This window comes from Gorilla gorilla, chromosome 14 (assembly GCF_029281585.2).
Source record: "Gorilla gorilla gorilla isolate KB3781 chromosome 14, NHGRI_mGorGor1-v2.1_pri, whole genome shotgun sequence".
Lineage (NCBI taxonomy): Eukaryota > Metazoa > Chordata > Mammalia > Primates > Hominidae > Gorilla > Gorilla gorilla.
This window is the reverse complement of record NC_073238.2, coordinates 38,081,592-38,106,334: the sequence shown is the minus strand read 5'-3', so window position 1 is coordinate 38,106,334 and position 24,743 is coordinate 38,081,592. Positions and strand designations below refer to the sequence as shown.

Sequence of the window (24,743 nt, the reverse complement as noted above, 5' to 3'; positions counted from 1 at the left end):
TTTTAATTTTAACTGTATATCTTAAAGCTGTTCATGGGTGACTTTACAACTTTATTTCAGTTGTTAAGATAAAAGTGTAGCACCATGTATGGACCTCATGTAGCATCAAGTATATAATGATTTTACTTTAAAAGCTTTAATTTTAGAATAGTTGATAAGACATGAAGATAAGAAAATAATTATCCATTAAGTGATTTCTGTCATCTAGATTAAAATGTCAATCAGATTATTCCCATTAGTTATTTTTAAACTAAGACAGGTAGGTAACCGTGATCATATGGGGAGTCCTTATATAGAAATCTTAGGGTTGCTTTGGACCTTGGCTATTTTTATCCCACACTTGTTCAGATGTTGGTTGAAAGAATGGCATAAGGGTCTGTTTTTAAATGTATAAACAAATATATTGTCTATTAAACAATAGGACTGGAGCCCCAGGCAGGTTAAATATTTACTGCTCTCTCTCCAGAGTATTCAATTTAAACTATTTGGTAAAAATGCTTATTCCTCCTATTCTTTTTTTTTTTCTTCACCCTGGAGAAGAAGTTTCCTCCTATTCTTATGCCCCAGCTCTACTGCAAATGGAAAGTCTCTTCCATGAGGTGAAGTTAGTGCCTGGGCTGAGCTAGCTTGGAATATTTGATGTTGCTAAGCAAACATTAGGTTAAAGAAAACAATATTTATTTTTGTTTTTATCTTAAATACGAAGAAAGACCATATGGTGCATATCTAGAAACACCTAAGTGGTTAATTGCATGTTAAATTTCTTTCCTCTTTGCCTGCATAAACAACTGAAAAAATATTTACTTTCTGTGTCATGCTAGGTTTATTTATGACTTTGTAACTAAAACACAGAAGTGTTATAAATTGAAACTTTAATCTCATGATTGACTCATTTTCTAAAAATTTATATGGTTTCAGTTTGTGGGACAGCTGCAACTCTAGAGTTCAGTGATTTAAAACATGAGGAAATTATGACTACCCAGTTGTTTTTTTAATATAGTCCTTTGAGCCAAATCACCAACTTTCATTTTTGTCTTGGTTTTCATGAATAATGCTGCCCTTTTTTTCTTCTCAGCCTGCAATTTGACAAGCTAGATACAAGGAACTAAAAATCCAGGCTATTAGTAGAAGTTATTTCTTTACCAGGTAAACTTTTGTATCTTAAATGATGCACATGTGTCTTTTAGATTTAGGCTGTTTCTATTTCAGGAAGCGTTTTCTCTGGTGATTTTCTGAGGTAAGTCCCGTTCTTACTCATAAGGAATGAGAGCCAGACACAGAGACCATTGTGATGCCTCTTTACCTTTATGCCTTATCACCAACAGGGAGTTAAGGCGGCGTTAGCAATATGAGGAAGGCTCCAGTTGAGTGTTGTTAATTTTTAATTTTAATTTTATGTTGAGTAAGTAATACATATGCATGATTAAAAAATCACAGGGTGTCAAAAGCTTTACAATACAGTCTCCCTCCTCCTCAGGTCCCTTTCTCTGGAGGCAGCCTGGGGTACTATATCTCACACTGATTTGAAGATGAATTACCTCGGTTCAACATAAATTTAAAGACATAAAATCTGCAGTTCTCAGTCACTTCCTCCTCTTAATATTCTTCTTGCCTTTTCTCATGGATAGAGCAGCTCTAGACTGGACTCACAGTCTTCCCCTAATGAGTGTCCTAGGAAGTATCTGCTATACAACTCTCAAATCCACACAACATTAGTGAGGTCTTTTCTAAATACAGATTTGAGTGTGATGTCCCTTCCCTTAAAACCCTCAATGGCTTCCATTGATCTTAAGCTAAAGGCCAGAGTCCTTTGCCCACTTGCAAGTTCCTGCGTGGTCTGGTCACCCAAGCTTCCTCCAGCAGGACACAGCCTGCTTCCTTTGGCACTGGAGTCTTGGCACTTGTTTCTGCTGCCTGGAGTGCTCTCTTTCCGCTCCCTTTGCCTTCTGCTTGAACCATCATTTCTCCAGACCTGGCCAGCCTCTTACAGTCTCCCAGGGCTGGGGTCCTTCCCTTAAGATGGGTCATCTCAGTTTATAATGTATTGATGCCATTTGATTCATTTCTATCTTCCCAACTGGAGTGAACCTCAAAGAAGAGCATGGCTCATTTCTGATTTGTTTATTGTTTTCCCAGGGCCCTGAACAGTTAGTAGTATGTGCCCAATAAATATTTACTGAGAAATGTTTTTACATTTTTATTGAGATATAATGTACATAAAGTACACAAATGTTAATTTATAGCTCCATGAACTTCTGGAAATATGTTTGCCTGTGGAACCACCACCCAGATCAAAATATATACATCTGCAGTTATCCAGAAGGCTCTTGCGACCCCCTTTTAAGTTAACCACTAGTTTTGCCTGTTTTGACCTTCATGTAGGTGGCATCATACAGAAATCCTCTTTTGTGTCTAATGACTTTTATACAACATGTCTGTGAGATCCACTGTCTTGTTGCATGTTTTAGTAATCTGTTCCTTTTCATTGCTTTGTGGTATTTTCTTTTCCAGTATGCCACAACTTATTTATCTGTTCCACTACTGATGGACATTTGAGTTATTTCCAGTTTGGGGCTTTTATGAATAAAGTTCCTATGAATACTCCTGTATGTGGTTTTTGGTGGACATAAACATTCATTTTAGCTGAGTGAAATGGGGAACACTTTTGTTTAGTTTTATTTTGCTATTGCCAGTTTTTCAAAGTGATCATCATGAGTTACATTCCAACCAGCAATATTTGGATATTTGCTTCATCCTCTCCAGTTATAATTAAAAGGATGTTATCAATCCTTTTTACTTCAGCCATTCTGGAGCATGGAGAATGATCTCACTGTGGTTTTAATTTGCACTTGTCTCATGACACCCACTCATACTGGGTGCTCCTTCATATGTTCAGAGGCCACTTGAATGTCCTCTTTGTATAAGTTTTCTCTAATCTGGATGAAATAGGAGGGTTTCAAACAGAGGACTGACAGATGGAATGTGGAATGTAAGAGAAAGAAGTGAGTTGAAAATTACTGCAAGGGTTTTGATCTGAGCACCCAAAGGATGGCATTGCCATTAAGATGGAGAAGACGGCCAGACATCGTGGCTCACACCTGTAATCCTAGCACTTTGGGAGGCCAAGATGAGAGGATCGCTTGAGCCCAGGCATTCAAGACCAGCCTGGGCAATGTAGACTAAAAAATTATCTGGGCGTGGTGGCACGCACCTGTAGTCCCAGCTACTTGGGAAGCTGAGGTGGGAGGATCACTTGAGTCCAGTCAAGGCAGTGAGCTGTGATTGCACCAGTGCATTCTAGCCTGGGCAAGACCCTGCCTCAAAAAATAAAGATGGAGAAGACTATGAAGACTATGGGAAATGTAGCTCTTAAGGGAGAGCAGAAGATCAGGAAATACTACGTTTAAGACGTCTACTAAACAAACCAGAAAAGATGTCACATAGGCAGTTGGATGTACAAGTTCAGAGGGCTGGTCTGTGCTGGTGATACCCATTTGGAGTCATCCCCACACAGATTGTATCAAAAAGCCAAGGAACTGGGTGAGATCAACCCCAAGAGTAAGTATAAATGGGAACGATCTGTCTAAAAGATGAGCCTTGGGGCATTCCAACATTTAGAGGGGGGGACAGTGAGGAGGAACCAAAAAAAAAAGGTGAATTGAGAGGGAGACACCAATGAGGCAGGAAGAAAAAGAGGGTAATGTCTTGGAACCAACTGAAGAAAATGTTTCAAGGCAGAGTGAGTGAGTGATTGTATCAAATGGTACCTTTAGGGTAGAAGAGCTGAGAACTGAGCAACAACTATTGGATTTAGCAAGGTGAAGGTTGTTATTGACCTGGATAAGAACATTATCAGTTGAGTGGTTGGTGGGACAAAGGCTAAATGGAGCGGGTATCAAGCAAAGTGAGAGAGAAGAATTGGAGGCAGTGAGTAGAGGCACTTGTGGTGTTTTCCTGCAAGAGGAGAAAAATTGAACTTGGAGGAGATGTACGGATAAAGGGAGGTTGTTTTTGTTTTTTTGCTTGACTGATTGATTTCATTTGGATTTTTAATGAGGTGAATAATATGTGTAAGTGAATGGGAAAGATCTATTAAGACTGAAAAGCCAGTGATGCAGGGGAGAATAGACAAGGGGAAGGGATTTTTGTACGGGTAGAGGGGTTAGCCCGTAGAGCCCGAGAGCACAGCCTAACCGTCTTTAGGGTGTGTGAACAAAGATGCAAGCAGTGGGTAGATGGTGTTGTGGAAGTCCTCTTCCGGGGCTTTGCTCAGTCAATCGGAAGCAGGGCACCAGCTGAGCATGCAAATGGGGCAGTGCTGCTGGCATTTGAGGAGAGAGGAGCAGGTATAAAGGAGAGTGGGAGAGATGGCGGAGTGGAGATGTGAGTTATGATTGCAGGCCACGTTAACGGCCCAAGTGGGGTTAGTGCCACTGATTTGAAAAGAGAGCTGTGGGGATGGTTGTGTGCTTTTCCTGGCCATACTCGGTGCCTAGCTTTCACCAGGGCTGTGGTTTTGCCAAGTGAATGTAGAGTATAGTCCAAGAGCAGGCCATGGACCTGAGGGTTATTCAGAGCAACTGTGACAACTGACTGTGGGATTTAACAAGGCAGAGGACAGTGAGCACATGAGGGAGCTCTGGCCTGGTGAACATTTGGAAGTGGATTGTGAGGTCCCAGTGGGATTGGAGATAGGGTACTAGAGAGTTAGCTGAAAAGACAGGGTGTGATGGTTGAGCAAAGGAATGCTTGGAATGGATATTATGAAGGGGTTCCAGTTACAGTAATGGCAAGGCCTAGATTGTAACCATGGAGAGAGAGGCTGAGTTAGGGCCAAGAACATCATCACAAAAGAAGAGAAGGTCAAGGAGTCGAGAGGCCAGAGTATTAGTTGCCTATTGTTGCTGTAACAAATTACCACAAACTTGGTGGCTTAATATAGCAAAAATGTGTTTTCTTAGAATTCTGGAGAAGACCACAGTGAGTGTTAAGGGACTGAATGAAGATGTCAGCAGGGCTGACTTCTTCCAGAGGCCCCTAAGAGCATCCAGTCCCTGCCTCTTCCCACTCCATGAGGCAGATGGTGTGCCCTGGCTCTGGGCCACAGGCTGCATTCTCTGCTTCCCTCATCACATTGCCTTCCCCCTCCTTCTACTTCTTGCTTTTCTTTTATAAGGACCCTTGTGGTTCTTACTAGGGCGTACTCAGATAATTCAGGATAACCTTCTCACCTCAGGATCTTTAACTTAATCACATCTGCAAAGTCCATTTTTTTTCCAAATAAGGTGACATTCACAGGTTCTAGGGATAGGATGTGGACATCTTTGGAGGAGAGGGCATTATTCTTTCTGCCACACAGAACATTTGAAAGATTAGCTTTGGGGGCATTGCTATCATCAGAATTCTAACAGGAGTAGGATTGGTGAGAGTGAAGTAAAACAGAAGTAAGAAATCTTCAAGGAGTGAGTGAGAAGGACGGACGCTTCTGCTAGTGACTGCAATAGTGAAGGGTAAAGAGGATTATGGTCCACTGTCAGCAAAATCAGAGTTGGAGTGTTCTGAAGGAGAAGGAACTGGCAGTGAAAACCAGAGCCAACACCTACTTGCCTTCAGACCCAGTCATATGCAGGATTTGGCGAGAAACCAGCCGTGTCATGAAAAAGTTGCAAGGGAAGTATGATTCTTAGCAGAGACCTGGGTCTCTTTTAGCATAAAAAGGTGAAAGGAACCTTCAAAGAAGGCAGAGGAAATACAGGTGGTTTTGCTGATGACTGGATTTTAGAAAGCTCAGCAGAAGAAAAGGGAGGAAAAAGAAGAGGGCAGAAAGTGGATACAGAGAACAGCCAGGAGAGCAGTGCTGCCATAGTCATGGGTATCCACAGGGTTAAAGGTCTCAAGACTGATCGCAGTGGAACTGCTAGTGCGGGTAGAGGGGAGGGTGGGAATTCCCAACAGAGCACGAGGGAGTAGGATGAGGAAAGCCCCAAACCCGGCAGGTGGGAGAAACTGAGGGTCAACAAGAAGGGCATGGAAAGTGAGATCTGTTTTTATGTTAGCTTGCCAAATAGAAGTACAGTATTTCTTTCTCTTTATTTGTACCTGATACTCTGGGTAATGCAGAGGCCAGGGTGACCTTCAGTTTTGTGCTGAAGCTAAGAAGCTTTGCGTAGCTTTCCAAACTTTGGAGTAATGCTATGGGGCCAGAATAGACGGAGGATTAAGGCATTTACCTAAGGTGTTCTGGGCAGAATTAGTACACACATTGCCTGACATTTGGACTGGAGCTCTTTCTGTTACTCTATTTTACTGTCATGAAGTAAATTCCAGATAGAGTAAACATTTAAATGGAAAAACATAAGCCATTAAAAAAGGCTTCTATAGACAGATAGCTCTTTTTCATTTAGAGAAGGTTGGTAAATGTAATAGAAATGGAAGAAATCACAAATGCAAAGAGTAGTAGATTTGAACTTCTCACATAAAACATGATGAATAAAATTTACTGGCAAACAAACTGGTTTTTTTAAATTATAACATCTATGACATATGGTTTACATTTTGCTGCATAAAGAGCTCATACAAATAAAACAATGACAACAGAAGAACAATTTTTTAAAAATCCCAACATTGGCCAGGTGCAATGGCTCACACCTGTAATCCCAGCACTTTGGGAAGGCGAGGTGGGCAGATTGCTTGAGCCCAGGAGTTCAAGACCAGCCTGGGCAACATGGAGAGACCATGTCTCTACAAAAAATAAACTTAGCTGGGCATGTTGCTGCATGCCTGTAGTCCCAGCTACTTGGGAGGCTGAGGTAGGAGGATTGCTCCACTGAGATAGATAATTTTATATTTGTTCATAAAAGGATAAATTTGTTTGAAAGGAGGGACCAAGAACCTGAAGAGTTTACATATCCCTTAAGCCAATAATGTAACATTTAAGAATTTGTTCTAAAGGAATAAATAGAAATCCAATAAAGCTTGGTGAGCTGATGATCATAACATGTATAAAAACACTGGAAAGAATCCAACATTCAAGGAATGGCTAGATAAACTAGTGCACATCATGTGGTTGTCACTAGGCCTGCTCACTAGTAATCCAGCTCTCCTATCTCTGCCCCATGGTAGAATTGCACTTTCATGCCCCTTGCAGTTATCTGTAGCCTTGTGACTTAATATGACCAAAGAAATGTGAGCGGAAGTGATGTGTATCATTCCTAGGCTGTGGCCTTCGAGAGCTACTATACAGTTGTCCACATCTCCTGCCCTTGGTTCAGCAGTCAGTGACATTCCAGTTGGTGGAGGTCCTGAGAACATGGGTTCCTAAATACTGATAGTGCGAGACGGGCCCACTGACCTGTGATGACATGTTGTATGCTCAAGGAGCAAACACAGAGATTTTAGGGTTCATGCGATCACATCGTAACATAGCATAGCCTAATATGGTCCATATGAAATAATATGCAGTCATTAATGTTTAGAAAGAATTCATAAATAAGTTTAGTGAAAAACTGATAGGGAAGTGTACATAGTGTGATTTTGTCTTTTTAAAATAGACTGAAGAAAACTTTGAAACATTAGCAAATATTGATCACACACGTGGATTAAGGGTGGGAGTTTCCTTCTTTTTTATATTTTTCACAGTATTCCATTTTTTCTCTAATGAGCATGTATTCCTTCTAAAATCAGAAGAGGAAACACACAAACATATGCACACCCACCCTCCTCCAGCTGACTCCCAGTGGTATGGCCATTCAATTCTCTGTGAGCCATGGAAGAGGCCACGCTCATGAAAATGATAGTAATCATAGGGACCCTTTTTTACCTGGAGAGTGCAGCTGAGGTGGAGGATCAGGACTAAACTTAACTTGGGCTCAGAGTAGAAATTTCCTGTCGTCATGGCTTTAGTTCTAGATATAAAATCCATTTCCCTAGAGCCTAAATTCTTTCCCTCTCCTTTAAATGATCTTGGAGGTAGAGAATGCAAACTCACTTGCCTCGGAAAAGCTACATCCTAAAAGAGATATTCTTGGAGGTGATAACTAGACTTTTCACAGTGCTGAGCAATCATTCACTGCAGAGCACTCCCTGGAAGTGCTATGGTAGAGGACACGAGAGAAAGAGAAAGTGTGTTCTTTGCCTGGATAAAACATACATAAATCAATAAATGAAAATGAATGAAATTCTAACCCCCAATAGGATGGTGTGAGGAGGTGGGACCTTTGGGAGATCATTAGGATATGAAGATAGAGCCGTCATGAAGGGATTAGTGCCTTAGAAGAAGAGACAGGAGAAGCATGTGCACTCCTGCTGTGCTCTCCCTCTCTCTGTCTTCTCTCTCTCTCTCTCTCTCTCCCTCTTGCTCTTGCTCTCTCTCCCCCCACCCTACCATGTGAGGATGCAGCAAGCAAACTGCCATCTCCACACCGGAAGCAGGCCCTCATCAGACACTGGATCTGCTGGTGCCTGGATCCTTGCACTTCCCAGCCTCCAGAACTATGAGAAATAACTTCTATTGTTTAAGCCACCCAGTCTATGGTATTTTGTTATAGCAGCCCAAACTAAGATGTGTAGTTTAAACTTTGTACATTTTTGTTCATCAGACATTTTCCTAAGACTTTACCACTGTGTGTCAGACACAACGTGTGGATACTTTGCACTGAGCAATCTGCTTGCCACTTACCTGCGTGTCAAGCTGTGGCGTTCCCATCACCCCTGGTTTGTCTCCCATGTGTGACTTCTGCTCCTAGTTAAAGTTAGTATTCACATTCACTCTGCTTGCTCTGAAATCTTGCCCCAGACCCTCCTCGTGTTCAAGATTGTGTACTCCTTTTTCGTTATTATAGAAGGTCTGCATAACTCTGTGCACTTGACTACTTTAGCCTTAAAATAAGTCCGTAACAGTGTACTGCTGGGCCAAAAGGTAAGCAAAGTTTATGTTCCCAGACACGTTGCAAAGTTGTGCAATAGATTAGGTAGTTTTCTCTTGACAACCCTCACTGCTGATTTTAATTTTTGCCAATCTGATGCTCCACAAATGCTAACTTATTTGTGCTTGCAATTCTTGTATTACTAGTAAAATCACTCTTTCCTTATTATTTTTTTTTTTTACCAACTATATGGGCAGTGAAATGCCTATTTTTGTTATTTTCCCATGTTTATGTTGATCTTTCTTTTGCTATTGATTTTTATGAAAAGTTAATCATTTATCCTTCTTGATATACATATTTCCCCTATTTTGTTATTTGTCATTCATCTTTTATGATTTTTTAACATTGAAAATATTTTATTTTTGTTGTTTTGCTTGTATGTTGTTGATAGCTTTAATTAAATCTATTAGACTTTTTCCGTTTCCTGTTATGCTTTAAGAGAACTTCTTATCTAAGATTATTTAAATTTTTGCCTATATTTTCTTCTAGTATTTATGATTTTATTTTTCACATTAAATCTTTAATTATATAAATTTGTTTTGATGTAAAGTATGAAATTTGGAACCAGCTTTAGTTTTTCTTGTCTTTTTTAAGACACGGTCCTCACTCTGTTGCCCAGGCTGGAATGCAGGGGCACAATCATGGCTCAATGCAGCCTTGACATCCCGGGCTCAAGCAGTCCTCCCACCTCAGCCTCCTGAGTAGCCGGGTCTACAGGCATGTGCCACCATGCCTGGTTAATTTTTTTTTTTTATTACTGTTTTTTGTAGAGACAGGGTCTCACGATGTTGCTCAGTCTGGTTTTCAAACTCCTGGGCTTAAATGGTCCTTTCGCCTTAGCCTCCCAAAGTGCTAGGATTACAGACGTGAGTCACTGGCAGATTTAGTGTCTCTACATCGTTATAATTCATCTTTTCCCCACTGATTTGAAAAGGTATTTTTTTGTCAGATACTAGGTTTTCATATGCAACAAGATTTGTTTCTCAGCCTTCCGTCTCAGATGTTCTTGCCCAGGCTGGATAATCATTTGTGAAGTTTTAAATTGATTGTTGATGGATTTTTAATATGAAATCTTTACTGTTCAGTTTACCTGCCTATTGCTAGCATACTATCATATATGTTCTTCTTAGAAGTCCCTCATACACCCTTTTTTTTTTTTAGAGGACTTCTTTCTTTTTTCTTTTTTTTTTTTTATTATACTTTAAGTTCTAGGGTACATGTGCACAATGTGCAGGTTCATTACATATGTATACATGTGCCATGTTGGTGTGCTGCACCCATTAACTCGTCATTTACATTGGGTATATCTCCTAATGCTTTCCCTCCCCCCTCCCCCAACCCCAAGACAGGCCCCGGCGTATGATGTTCAAGCATTCTCATTGTTCAGTTCCCACCTGTGAGTGAGAACATGCGGTGTTTGCTTTTTTGTTCTTGCGATAGTTTGCTGAGAATGTTGGTTTCCAGCTTCATCTATGTCCCTACAAAGGACATGAGCTCATCATTTTTTATGGCTGCATAGTATTCCATGGTGTATATGTGCCACATTTTCTTAATCCAGTCTATCATTGTTGGACATTTGGGTTGGTTCCAAGTCTTTGCTATTGTGAATAGTGCCGCAATAAACATACATGTGCATGTGCCTTTATAGAAGCATGATTTATAATCCTTTGGGTATATACCCAGTAATGGGATGGCTGGGTCAAATGGTATTTCTTGTTCTAGATCTTTGAGGAATCGCCATACTGTCTTCCACAATGGTTGAACTAGTTTGCAGTCCCACCAACAGTGTAAAAGTGTTCCTGTTTCTCCACATCCTCTCCAGCATCTGTTGTTTCCTGACTTTGTAATGATTGCCATTCTAACTGGAGAGAGATGGTATCTCACTGTGATTTTGATTTGCATTTCTCTGATGGCCAGTGATGATGAGCATTTTTTCATGTGTCTGTTGGCTGCATAAATGTCTTCTTTTGAGAAGTGTCTGTTCATATCCTTCGCCCACTTTTTGATGGGGTTGTTTGTTTTATTCTTGTAAATTTGAGTTCTTTGTAGATCCTAGATATTAGCCCTTTGTCAGATGAGTAGATTGCAAAAATTTCCTCCCATTCTGTAGGTTGCCTCTCCACTCTGATGGTAGTTTCTTTTGCTGTGCAGAAGCTCTTTAGTTTAATTAGATCCCATTTGTCAATTTTGTCTTTTGTTGCCATTGCTTTTGGTGTTTTAGACATGAAGTCCTTGCCCATGCCTATGTCCCGAATGGTAATGCCTAGGTTTTCTTCTAGGGTTTTTATGGTTTTAGGTCTAACATTTAAGTCTTTAATCCACCTTGAATTAATTTTTGTATAAGGTGTAAGGAAGGGATCCAGTTTCAGCTTTCTACATATGGCTAGCCAGTTTTCCCAGCACCATTTATTAAAGAGGGAATCCTTTCACCATTTCTTGTTTTTGTCAGGTTTGTCAAAGATCAGATGGTTATAGATGTGTGGTGTTATTTCTGAGGGCTCTGTTCTGTTCCATTGGTCTATATCTCTGTTTTGGTACCAGTACCATGCTGTTTTGGTTACTATAGCCTTGTAGTATAGTTTGAAGTCAGGTAGGGTGATGCCTCCAGCTTTGTTCTTTTGGCTTAGGATTGACTTGGCAATGTGGGCTCTTTTTTGGTTCCATATGAACTTTAAAGTAGTTTTTTCCAATTCCGTGAAGAAAGTCATTGGTAGCTTGATGGGGATGGCATCGAATCTATAAATTACCTTGGGCAGTATGGCCATTTTCACGATATTGAGTCTTCCTATCCATGAGCATGGAATGTTCTTCCATTTGTTTATATCCTCTTTTATTTCCTTGAGCAGTGGTTTGTAGTTCTCCTTGAAGAGGTCCTTCACATCCTTTGTAAGTTGGATTCCTAGGTATTTTATTCTCTTTGAGGCAATTGTGAATGGGAGTTCACTCATGATTTGGCTCTCTGTTTGTCTGTGATTGGTGTATAAGAATGCTTGTGATTTTTGCACATTGATTTTGTATCCTGAGACTTTGCTGAAGTTGCTTATCAGCTTAAGGAGATTTTGGACTGAGACGATGGGGTTTTCTAAATATACAATCATGTCATCTGCAAACAGGGACAATTTGACTTCCTCTTTTCCTAATTAGATACCCTTTATTTCTTTCTCTTGCCTGATTGCCCTGGCCAGAACTTCCAACATTATGTTGAATAGGAGTGGTGAGAGGGGGCATCCCTATCTTGTGCCAGTTTTCAAAGGGAATGCTTCCAGTTTTTGCCCATTCAGTATGATATTGGCTGTGGGTTTGTCATGAATAGCTCTTATTATTTTGAGATATGTCCCATCAATACCTAATTTATTGAGAGTTTTTAACATGAAGGCTGTTGAATTTTGTCAAAGGCCTTTTCTGCATCTATTGAGATAATCATGTGGTTTTTGTCTTTGGTTCTGTTTATATGCTGGATTATGTTTATTGATTTGTGTATGTTGAACCAGCCTTGCATCCCAGGGATGAAGCCCACTTGATCATGGCGGATAAGCTTTTTGATGTGCTGCTGGATTCGGTTTGCCAGTATTTTATTGAGGATTTTTGCATTGATGTTCATCAGGGATATTGGTCTAAAATTCTCTTTTTTTGTTGTGTCTCTGCCCGGCTTTGGTATCAGGATGATGCTGGCCTCATAAAATGAGTTAGGGAGGATTCCCTCTTTTTCTATTGATTGGAATAGTTTCAGAAGGAATGGTACCAGCTCCTCCTTGTACCTCTGGTAGAATTCAGCTGTGAATCCGTCTGGTCCTGGATTTTTTTTGGTTGGTAGGCTATTAATTATTGCCTCAATTTCAGAGCCTGTTATTGGTCTATTCAGGGATTCAACTTCTTCCTGGTTTAGTCTTGGGAGAGTGTATGTGTCGAGGAATTTATCCATTTCTTCTAGATTTTCTAGTTTATTTGCGTAGAGGTGTTTATAGTATTCTCTGATGGTAGTTTGTATTTCTGCGGGATTGGTGGAGATATCCCCTTTATCATTTTTTATTGCGTCTATTTGATTCTTCTCTCTTTTCTTCTTTATTAGTCTTGCTAGTGGTCTATCAATTTTGTTGATCTTTTCAAAAAACCAGCTCCTGGATTCATTGATTTTTTGAAGACTTTTTTGTGTCTCTATCTCCTTCAGTTCTTCTCTGATCTTGGTTATTTCTTGCCTTCTGCTAGATTCTGAATGTGTTTGCTCTTGCTTCTCTAGTTCTTTTAATTGTGATGTTAGGGTGTCAATTTTAGATCTTTCCTGCTTTCTCTTGTGGGCATTTAGTGCTATAAATTTCCCTCTACACACTGCTTTACATGTGTCCCAGAGATTCTGGTATGTTGTGTCTTTGTTCTCATTGGTTTCAAAGAACATCTTTATTTCTGCCTTCATTTCGTCATGTACCCAGTGGTCGTTCAGGAGCAGGTTGTTCAGTTTCCATGTAGTTGAGCGGTTTTGAGTGAGTTTCTTAATCCTGAGTTCTAGTTTGATTGCACTGTGGTCTGAGAGACAGTTTGTTATAATTTCTGTTCTTTTACATTTGCTGAGGAGTGCTTTACTTCCAACTATATGGTCAATTTTCGAATAAGTGTGATGTGGTGCTGAGAAGAATGTATATTCTGTTGATTTGGGGTGGAGAGTTCTGTAGCTGTCTATTAGGTCTGCTTGGTGCAGAGCTGTGTTCAATTCCTGGATATCCTTGTTAACTTTCTGTCTTGTTGATCTGTCTAATGTTGACAGTGGGGTGTTAAAGTCTCCCATTATTATTGTGTGGGAGTCTAAGTCTCTTTGTAGATCTCTAAGGACTTGCTTTATGAATCTGGGTGCTCCTGTATTGGGTGCATATATATTTAAAACAGTTAGCTCTTCTTGTTGAATTGATCCCTTTACCATTATGTAGTGGCCTTCCTTGTCTTTTTTGATCTTTGTTGGTTTAAAGTCTGTTTTATCAGAGACTAGGATTGCAACCCCTGCCTTTTTTTGTTTTCCATTTGCTTGGTAGATCTTCCTCCATCCCTTTATTTTGAGTCTATGTGTGTCTCTGCACATGAGATGGATTTCCTGAATACAGCACACTGATGGGTTTTGACTCTTTATCCAATTTTGCAGTCTGTGTCTTTTAATTGGAGCATTTAGCCCATTTACATTTAAGGTTAATATTATTATGTGTGAATTTGATCCTGTCATTATGATGTTAGCTGGTTATTTTGCTCGCTAGTTGATGCAGTTTCTTCCTAGCATCGATGGTCTTTACAATTTGGCATGTTTTTGCAGTGGCTGGTACCGGTTGTTCCTTTGCATGTTTAGTGCTTCCTTCGGGAGCTCTTGTAGGGCAAGTCTGGTGGTGACAAAATCTCTCAGCATTTGCTTGTCTGTAAAGTATTTTATTTCTCCTTCACTTATGAAGCTTAGTTTGGCTGGATATGAAATTCTGGGTTGAAGATTCTTTTCTTTAAGAATGTTGAATATTGGCCCCCACTCTCTTCTGGCTTGTGGGGTTTCTGCCAAGAGATTTGCTGTTAGTCTGATGGGTTTCCCTTTGTGGGTAACCCGAGCTTTCTCTCTGGCTGCCCTTAACATTTTTTCCTTCATTTCAACTTTGGTGAATCTGATAATTATGTGTCTCGGAGTTGCTCTTCTTGAGGAGTATCTTTGTGGTGTTCTCTGTATTTCCTGAATTTGAATGTTGGCCTGCCTTGCTAAGTTCGGGAAGTTCTCCTGGATAATATCCTGCAGAGTGTTTTCCAACTTGGTTCCATTCTCCCCGTCACTTTCAGGTACACCAGTCAGACGTAGATTTGGTCTTTTCGCATAGTCCCTTATTTATTGGAGGCTTTGTTCGTTTCTTTTTACCCTTTTTTCTCTGAACTTCTCTTCTCGCTTCATTTCATTCATTTGATCTTTAATCACTGATACCCTTTCTTCCAGTTGATCGAATGGGCTACTGAAGCTTGTGCATTCGTCACGTTGTTCTTGTGCCATAGTTTTCAGCTCCATCAGGTCATTTAAGGACTTCTCTACACTGGTTATTTCTAGTTAGCCATTCGTCTAATCTTTTTTCAAGGTTTTTAGCTTCTTTGCAATGGGTTTGAACATCCTCCTTTAGCTCGGAGAAGTTTGATCATCTGAAGCCTTCTTCTCTCAACTCATCAAAGTCATTCTCCATCCAGCTTTATTCCGTTGCTGGTGAGGAGCTGTGTTCCTTTGGACAGGGAGAGGCGCTCTGATTTTTAGAGTTTTCAGCTTTTCTGCTCTGTTTTTTCCCCATCTTTGTGGTTTTATCTACCTTTGGCCTTTGATGATGGTGACGTACAGATGGGGTTTTGGTGTGGATGTCCTTTCTGTTTGTTAGTTTTCCTTTAACAGTCAGGACCCTCAGCTGCAGGTCTGTTGGAGTTTGCTGGAGGTCCCCTCCAGACCCAGTTTGCCTGGGTATCAGCAGCGGAGGCTGCAGAACAGCAAATATTGCTGAACAGCAAATGTTCCTGCCTGATCATTCCTCTGGAAGCTTCGTCTCAGAGGGGTACCCGGCCGTGTGAGGTGTCAGTCTGCCCCTACTGGGGGGTGCCTCCCAGTTAGGCTACTCGAGGGTCAGGGACCCACTTGAGGAGGCAGTCTGTCCGTTCTCAGATCTCAAACTCCATGCTGGGAGAACCACTATTCTCTTCAAAGCTGTCAGACAGGGACATTTAAGTCTGCAGAGGTTTCTGCTGCCTTTTGTTCAGCAATGTCCTGCCCCCAGAGGTGGAGTCTACTGAGGCAGGCCTCCTTGAGCTGAGGTGGGCTCCACCCAGTTCCAGCTTCCTGGCCACTTTGTTTACCTACTCAAGCTTCAGCAATGGTGGGCGCCCCTCCCCCAGCCTCGCTGCTGCCTTGCAGATCAATCTCAGACTGCTGTGCTAGCAATGAACGAGGCTCTGTGAGTGTGGGACCCTCTGAGCCAGGCGCGGGATATAATCTCCTCGTGTGCCGTTTGCTAAGACTGTTGGAAAAGTGCAGTATTAGGGTGGGAGTGATCCGATTTTCCAGGTGCCATCTGCCACCCCTTACCTGTGCTAGGAAACAGAATCCCCTGACCCCTTGTGCTTCCTGGGTGAGGCGATGCCTCACCCTGCTTTGGCTCACACTCGGTGGGCTGCACCCACTGTCCGCCCCTACTGTCCGATGAGCCCCAGTGAGATGAACCCAGTACCTCAGTTGGAAATGTAGAAATCACCAGTCTTCTGCATCACTCACACTGGGAGCTGTAGACTGGAGCTGTTCCTATTCGTCCATCTTGGAACTGCCCCCCTTCATATACCTTTTTAAATGTTGTATTTGTTTTATGGTTTTTGGTTGTTGTGAATGGGATGTTTATCCTCCCACCTTTTTCTAGCTGATTATCACTGATACATAAGGAAGTTACTTGTTTTCATTTGTTGATTTTTGTGGCTGGAAATTCTAATGAACACATACTATCTTTGATACCTGCCACAGTTTCGGGGTTTTCTACATACACATCGCTCACAACATTTGTAAATAACATTTTTGCTGCCGCTTTCCAATAGCTGTACGTTTCTGTTTGTCCTCAGCTGATTCAATGGCTTGAACTTTCAAACTGTTGCTAAATAATAATAGAAAAGGCAAACATCCTTATTTGGTGTGTTTCTGGTTTGACCTATGGTTTGAAAGAGTGCTAGTGTGTGTGCTTGAGAGAAGAGAACATTCCAGGATAAAGAGTGGGCATATTCAAATTAACAAGAAAGGAGTGAGAAAGTTATGTGTGGAAACAGGTTGTACAAAGCTGAAGCTCTGTGTGGAGGAGTTACAACATGAGTAGAGGTGGCTCCTCTGAGGAGGGTGAGATTAATCAGACATGATGGATAATTCAGGCATACTGCAGAGTGTGGTGTTGTAGAATCAGGTGAGCTAGGTGTGAGATCTTCATCAGTAAGATGGTGATATCTAAATCACAGGACTATGACTGAAATAATGTATGATCAAAGCACTTAGCCCAATGCCTGGCACCCAGTAAACACTAAGCAGATGTCATGTATTATTATTATTATTATTATTATTGTCAGTATAATAAAATAATGTAGAGCTTGAAAGGGGAATTGAAAAAAAGGGGTAATTGACATGATAAAAATGGTATGTGTAAATAAAATCAGTTGCACGTAGGATGTGTCAAAGCAAGAAAAACAAATAGACCAAAATTGATGGGAATCTGTGTGTTCAGCATTCTTTCATTAGTGAGTTTTGAGGGAGTCTCTGCTCCCCAAGGCTAGCCATTGGCCAGGCCACCAGGGGTCCCCATGATAATGCACAGCTAGTTGCTTGAGCACGGTTATGGTGATTCGTGCCCCCAACAGCCTTCCATGACCATATGTGATTATTAATGTGCTACAATAGTTTATCTTGGTGTCTTGCACACATCATGATTTGTAATGTATATATTTAATAATTATAAAAGAAAGCAGTTATTTGCTTTCTTTAACATACATTATCTTCAAATTCCTAACTTAGTGATGATGCAATCATTCTTTTCACATGTGTATGTTTTTTTGTGTCTTGGGGAAGCTTTGAAATACTTGCTGATTTATGGAGAGTGAAAAGTGAACCAGACTTTCTCAGAACATTTAGAAAAACTCAGACACTCAAAAGCTAAAATCAAACAGTATTTGAAATGATTTATACAATTGTAGCCATAACTTTTTTCCACTTAAGCCAAAGTACGTCTAAACAATCCTTTCACACTGCTAAGTCCTTTAAATGGAAGCAATAGATGTCTATAAATCAAATGATAGTTTACATTTATTTCATAACCACTTTTTCTAACCCATTTTCCCTCTTAAAACTTAGTATGTCCTCTAAAAAGTTGAACACTCTGTCCTGATTGAATTTAAATGAACATGAATAAAGAAATACATTAAAATATTTTAGAGAATAATATGCTGCCACAGTTAGTTTAGAGAAGCACAGTACTGAAGGCAAGTAGAGTAACACTAGGTGCAGTGGAGTTTGCTTATTTGAAATAAGGTAATTCAGCTCTAAGCTCATCAGTAGTGAGTAATAAACATGATTACTGCAGTGGAGTCAATCTCAAACTAGTCTATTGGACTAATCCTTGGAATTCACAAAACACTCTAATCTTATTTTTTAATAACTTCTTATCTCAAAATAGTTTATGTTCGTAAGTTGCAAAGTACCTTTCACCCAGCTTGCCCAGTGATAACATTCTATGTAACCATGTGTACCGTTAAACCCAGGAAATTAACTGTGGTACAATACTGCAACACAGTAATCTGAATTACTTTCACATCCTCTATTTGTTCATTGTGATTACTTCAGAAATTCACTGTCTTTTATTTTCTAGGATGGTGCATCTCAGAATGGTTAGCAAAACGTAGTTTATAAGTTTAACCTACAACCTATGACTCCTTTTGTTCTGTTTAGATGATAACCAGATTTTAAGTGCATCATGAAGACAGGAACAACAGAAGCAAGATCAGTAGAGACTTGCACATCACTGGGACTTGCCCTGCATTCTGATGCTACCATGTTAGAGAAACACAAATACTTTAAAGTGCTCAGAGTTGAGAGCCACAGCAGCCATTGCTGTATTTATGGTCCACTTGCCCCATGGGTAAAGTCAGAATAAGCCACGAGATCACCCATCTTAAGCATTTTCACCTGCTGTTATATCCTTGACTTCTCTTTTTACTTTAGTAGCACTGATTTTTTAATCTGTCCTTGAACTGTTTACTCACTGGCGTTTAAGCATTTTGAGCAAACCTGCAGTAAGAAATGCATCTTACATTATGATCTATTGTACAGATACATGTATGTACATTTAGGTGTATATGTACATATATGTGGGAGTGAAACTGAAACAAAAGTACCACAAATCTAAAGTTACCCTCTGTGCGGTGCAGTACATATTTTCTGTCCCATTTTCTTTTTTTTTTTCTTTAGTGCAGGTCACAAGCTACTGTACAGATTTTACAAACCACCAGTAGATAATGGTGCACAATTTGAAAAATCTCCATGTTAACTTATCCTGCCCAGTGATTTTGCTTATTCTACTTTCTTTCCCAAGTCAACCATAAAACCTTTTTCCAATAGAGATGTTTTAGAACTAAATTATTTAGAACACTAAAACCACAACTTTTATTTAATCCCACCACCACTTCTCCTCATGTGTGTTAATTCATTTGAATGACATCTTTCAGGATGGATGATATATACATGTACAAGACAGTGTGAAAAATGATACAATGCAGTACTGTGAGAACACTATTATAAATAAAGAAGTGTTGAATTTTGCCTTGTGGAGTAAGAAATGACCATCAATCTGGGCTTAGTTGCTTCTGCTTCAGATTTTACCCTAGCTTAAGCCACAGTAGGGAGGAGGGAGTGAGGAACAAGTAAGGTATGATAGAAAGTGGTTAGAGAATATATTAGTCCTGGTTGCTTGATGATAGGGAACTTGGAACAGAAGGGAGGGGCTGTTGTTTGGGGGTTGAAAATCGGACTGGGATCAAGTCGTGAAGAGTTCTTTATGTCTGCTCAGAGGCTTATATATGACTGGGGACGGAATAGGGAGGCCTTACTGGTTTGAAGTTTGTAAGCAGAGAAGCGACATGAGCAGATATAAGCTGCAGGCAAAAAGTTAAGGTTTCAGTATGGGTGATAGATGGGGGGTACAGAGATTGAAGGCAGGGAGAAAACAATCTATCCAAGAAATAGATGAAAACAAATAGAAAAATACAGTGAATATGACCATATACTTAAAAACATCTGTTTTTTAATCTGCTGGAATGATCTACATCATTTTGATAACATTTTATTCTTCTCTCAGCAACACATTTACCAAAAAAAATTCTTTTAAATATTTTATCCAGAGTTTAGTTGTTTCATTCAGGAGGACTGTTGGAAATAGCAGACCCATTATGCTGCTGAAACAGAAGTTCCTCCATTTGATTTATCTCTTCTTCCTATGTTTTTGCTTTATTCTTGGAGATTGCCTTGATTTTATCCTCCTGCTCTTCCCACTGTTTTTGGTTTGGTTTTTGTTTTTGTTTTGGCAAGGATATTTTTATTTCTGGTAGCTGCTGCCTGTTCTTGTCTTCATTTTCCACAGCATTTTGGTTTTGTTTAATGAATGTAACTTTTTTTGGTAAGTAAAACATATATGCACATAGACCCTACGTACCCCAAAGGCCTTACAGTTTAGGCAAGAGGTGATGAGGATCTAAACCTGGGCATTGAGGATGAGTATGGAAGGGAAAAACTACAAGGAATATATTGAGATAAAATTATCAGAACTTCAGGATTGATTGGCAGTAACTGCGGATAAGGAATCAAGAGTCAATCCTGATCCTCAGCCTAAAAAGAGCACCTAGAAAAAGCCCACAGCTGACATTATACTCAGGGTGAAAGACTGAAAGCTTTCCTCTGAGATGGGAATAAGACAGCAATGTCTGCCATTGCCCCTTCTATTCAATATTGTACTGGTGGTTTTCACCATAGGAATTTGTCAAGAAAAAAATTAAAAGCATTCATATTACAAGGAAGAAATAAAATTATCTCTCTGCAGATGACATGCATGATCTTGTATATAGAAAATCCTAAGGAATACACACACACACACACACACACACACACACACACACACACACACACACACACACAGAGAAAGAACTGATAGGCTGGGTGCAGTGACTCATGCTTGTAATCCCAGCATTTTGGGAGACCAAGGTAGGTGGATCATTTGAGGCCAGGAGTTCAAGACTAGCCTGGTCAACATGGCAAAACCCCCGTCTCTACTAAAAATACAAAAAATTAGCTGGGCATGGTGGTGTGCACCTGTAATCCCAGCTACCAGGGAGGCTGAGGCAGGAGAATTGCTTGAACCTGGGAGGCAGAGGCTTCAGTGAGCCGAGCTGATCCCATTGCACTTCAGCCTGGGCAACAAGAGCAAAACTCCATCTCAAAAAAAAAAAAAAGAACTGATAAACCAGTTCAGCAGGGTTGCATGGTATGAGATCAATATGCAAAAATTGTTTTTCTGTATTCTAGCAATAAACAACCTAAAAATTAAATTAAGAAGACCATTCTATTTACAATAGCATCTGGAAGAGTAAAATACTTAGGAATAAATTTAGCAAAAGAAATTCAAGACTTGTAAAGTACAAACTGTAAAACATTATTGAAAGAAAGAAGACCTAAATAAATGGAAAGATGTCTCATGTTCATGGATTGTAGGACTTACTATTGTTAAAGATGGCAATACACCCCAAATTGACCTACAGATTTAACACAATCTCTATCAAAACCTCAGCTGCTTTTTTTTGCAGAAAATGACAAATCTAATCATAAAATTTCTCACGGAAATGTGGGAGACCCAGAATAGCCAAAACAATCTTGAAAAGGAACAAAGCTAGAGGGCTCACACTTCCCAATTGAAGCAGTTACTACAGAGCTACAGTAATCAAGACTGTGTGGCGCTGGCATAAGGATAAACATACAGGTCAATGGAATACAACTGAGATTCCAGAAAAAAAAAAAAGCCATACATTTATGTTCAGTTGACAACTAATTGGGGAAAGAATTGTCCTTTCGAAGAATGGTGCTGGGAAAACTGGATCTCCACATGCAAAAGAATGAAATTGGACTCCTACCTTGTACTATATACAAAAATTAACTCAAAATAGATCAAAGACCTAAATTTAAGAGTTAAAACTGGAATATTCCTAGAAGAAAACATGGGATTACATACACATTTATGACCTTGGATTAGGCAATGGCTTCTTAGATACATCACCTAAAGCATAAACAACCAAAGAAACAGAAGATTTTTTTTATTTTAATGGGGACAAATTTTTTAATTTTAATGAGTTCAAATTTGTATCCAAAGAACACTACCATGAAAGTGAAATAACCCACAGAATGGGATAATATGTATCTGATCAGAGTTTAATCTTTAGAAAAGCAACCCATTTTAAAGTGAGCAAAGGGTTTGAAGAGATATTTCTCCAAGGAAGATACAAAAATGACAAATTAGCACATGAAAAGATGTTCAGCATCATTAGGGATATGCAAATCAAAACCACAGTGCGAGACTACTTCATTCCCACTGGGATGGATATAATAAAAAGATGGGCAGTAGCAAGTGTTGGTGTGGATGTGGAGAAATTGGAACCCTCATACATTGCTGGTGAGAATGTAAAAGGGTACAGCAGCTCTGGGAAACAGTCTCATAGCTCCTCAGAAAGTTAAACAGAGTTACCAGATGGCCCAGCAGTTCCACTCCCAGGTGGTAGGGAACTCTCACCCAATAGAACTGAAAACATATGCCCACCCAAAAATGTATGTACAAATGTACATAACAGCATTATTCATGATAGTCAAAAAGTGGAAACCACTCAATAGATGACTGGATGCACAAAAGCATTATATCCACTCAATGGAAAATTGGTCATAAAAAGAAATGAAGTATTGCTACAACATGGATAGACTTGGAAAACATTATGCTCGGTGCGACAAACTAGACACAAAAAACCTCTATTGTGTGATTTCATGTATATGAAATGTCCAGAACAGGTAAATCCATAGAGACAGAAAATAGATCAGTGGTTACCAGGAGCTGAAGGAAGGAGGAATGGTGAGGGACAGCGAATGGGCCCGGGGTTTCTCTTGGGAGTGAGGAAAATGTGCTGGAGTTAGTGATGATGGTTGCACAATTTTGTGAATATACTGAAAACCATTAAAGTGTACACTTGAAAAGAGTGAATTATATGGTGTGTGATGTATGTCTCAGTTTTTTAAAGTTGCACAATTTTGTGAATATACTGAAAACCATTTAAGTGTACACTTGAAAAGAGTGTATTATATGGTATGTGATGTTTATCTCAATTCTTTAAAGAAGAGTCACTGTCTTAGAGCAGGGAAGGGCTGTGATGGGCCACACTCAATGCCTCCATTCCTTGCCGGGAAGAGGGAGACTGAATTGCCATAGAAGTTAGAGACCAGCTTTCCTGGGAAGAGTGTTCTGGCTAGTGTTCTGAGGGATTAGGTTTAACGTTGTAACCTATAGATCTAGAAGGAAATATGAGGCCATCAGCTCACCTCAGCCTTCAACAAGTTGTCATTCACCACAGATCCTTTTAACGTTACACCTCAAACCTTCAAACTTAGGAGATGTGAGAAGAAAGCTCTTACAGAGCTTCTATATATAAAATACCTATAATATTATTATAGCATTTTAAAGTAATGCTAGTTGATTCTCTTTTTATACTAATAATTGTAAGAATACTTCAGCACAGCAGCATTATTTATAGTGAATACTACTTTTAACTAATGGTGTTGAATATTTTTATCTAATATGGTTTTTAAATTTCCATAATATGCACTGTTTGGCATTACCCAAGTTTTCCATATATTTCAGCAACAACTGTAGCAGTTTTTTGTTGTTGTTGTTGTTGTTGTTGTTAAAAAAAAATTGCTAAAAACTCTTGCATCAGGAATTTTGGAAATTCTTCAGATGAGACAATCAGGGAGGATTGATCACATGTTGATAGAATGCAGGCAGCCTTAGTCATTTCGGTGGCTCAGTCACATTCTTTATTTCTGTCAGTTATTCTGAACAAAATACAGGTGGTAACATGACCTGCAAATGACATACTGTCACAAGCCCTGGGCTATCCTTTAGAATGTGCAGTTAATAAGCTCTGGAATGCCTTTACATGGGAAGGGGGGGGGGCAGTTGTTATGGATTCCTGGAGGTGAAGTTGTTTTTATTGTCTTTATTAATTTAGTTTCATCTTACCAGGAACATAATCCTTCGTAAGACACACCTCCTAATTGCACATGTCTGGCTTTTTACCTCTCAGGCAATGTAAAGGAAAGTTAATAGGATGTACTTTTTAATAGGATCTTAGGGGGATCTTTCACCATTAAAATGAGAAAATAAGTTTGGGGAGCAGCAGTTATTCAAACCAAGGAAGTTGAGTGAATCATTTAGAGTTATTAGGTAAGGGTTAATAGGTAAGAGACACTGAAATGAGGATGTGGCTGTGCAAACACCACATTTCACGGGTTTCAGATGAAACATGACTGTTAGGGAAGAGTCTGTTTAGGAGTCATGCATTCTTCAGTATTTCACATACACCTTGGCCTAAGCTTATGAGAAGCTAATAGCAGTATTATTTTAATTTTGTTTTGTCACTTCAGAAATGCAGACGTGTGTGTGTGTGTGTGTGTGTGTGTGTGTAGTCAGCAAATTAGTTACATGTTACCTATTTGTTGATAACTTTATAACTTTACTGATTTTTGAAACTGGTTAATTATAGAAAAAGAATTTGAACTTACAGATGTAAATTGTTTCCAAATTATAGTCATTTATGTCTAATATTCTTGCTCCTTTTATCATTGTTTGTGTAAATATTTATTGAAGACACCCCACTAGTCACTGATACAAAGAGGTGTCTGATGTCCACCCTGCTTAGAAAGGATTCTGTTAGCAGCTGACAAACTGGACCATCCCGAGGACCAGCACAGTGCACACTTTTCCCTTCCCTTCTCTCCTTTAGCCCATGCCATAGCCCTAGGAGGTGGGTGTGGCCACGGTCAGGGTGGTTGTGAGATCTGGTGTTGGCTGTGCAGCCGTTAAGTGCAGAGCCTGCATTCCCATAGCACTTGTTGCAGTGTGACTGTCCGGTGATCCCGGATTTACTGTCTGCACCCCCCAGTGACTGTGCAGCCATGAGGTCAGGGTCCTCTCTAGTGCTGGCCAGTTGTGAATTCAGTGAGGTTTGGAA

The 24,743-nt window shown here is 39.9% G+C and overlaps 1 protein-coding gene across 4 annotated transcripts in view; it reads left to right on the top strand.

The window, feature by feature from the left end:
- MIPEP (mitochondrial intermediate peptidase) overlaps positions 1-24,743 on the top strand; it is a 160,382-nt gene that overhangs the window by 94,846 nt on the left and 40,793 nt on the right. The gene's annotated exons all lie outside the window — the stretch shown is intronic.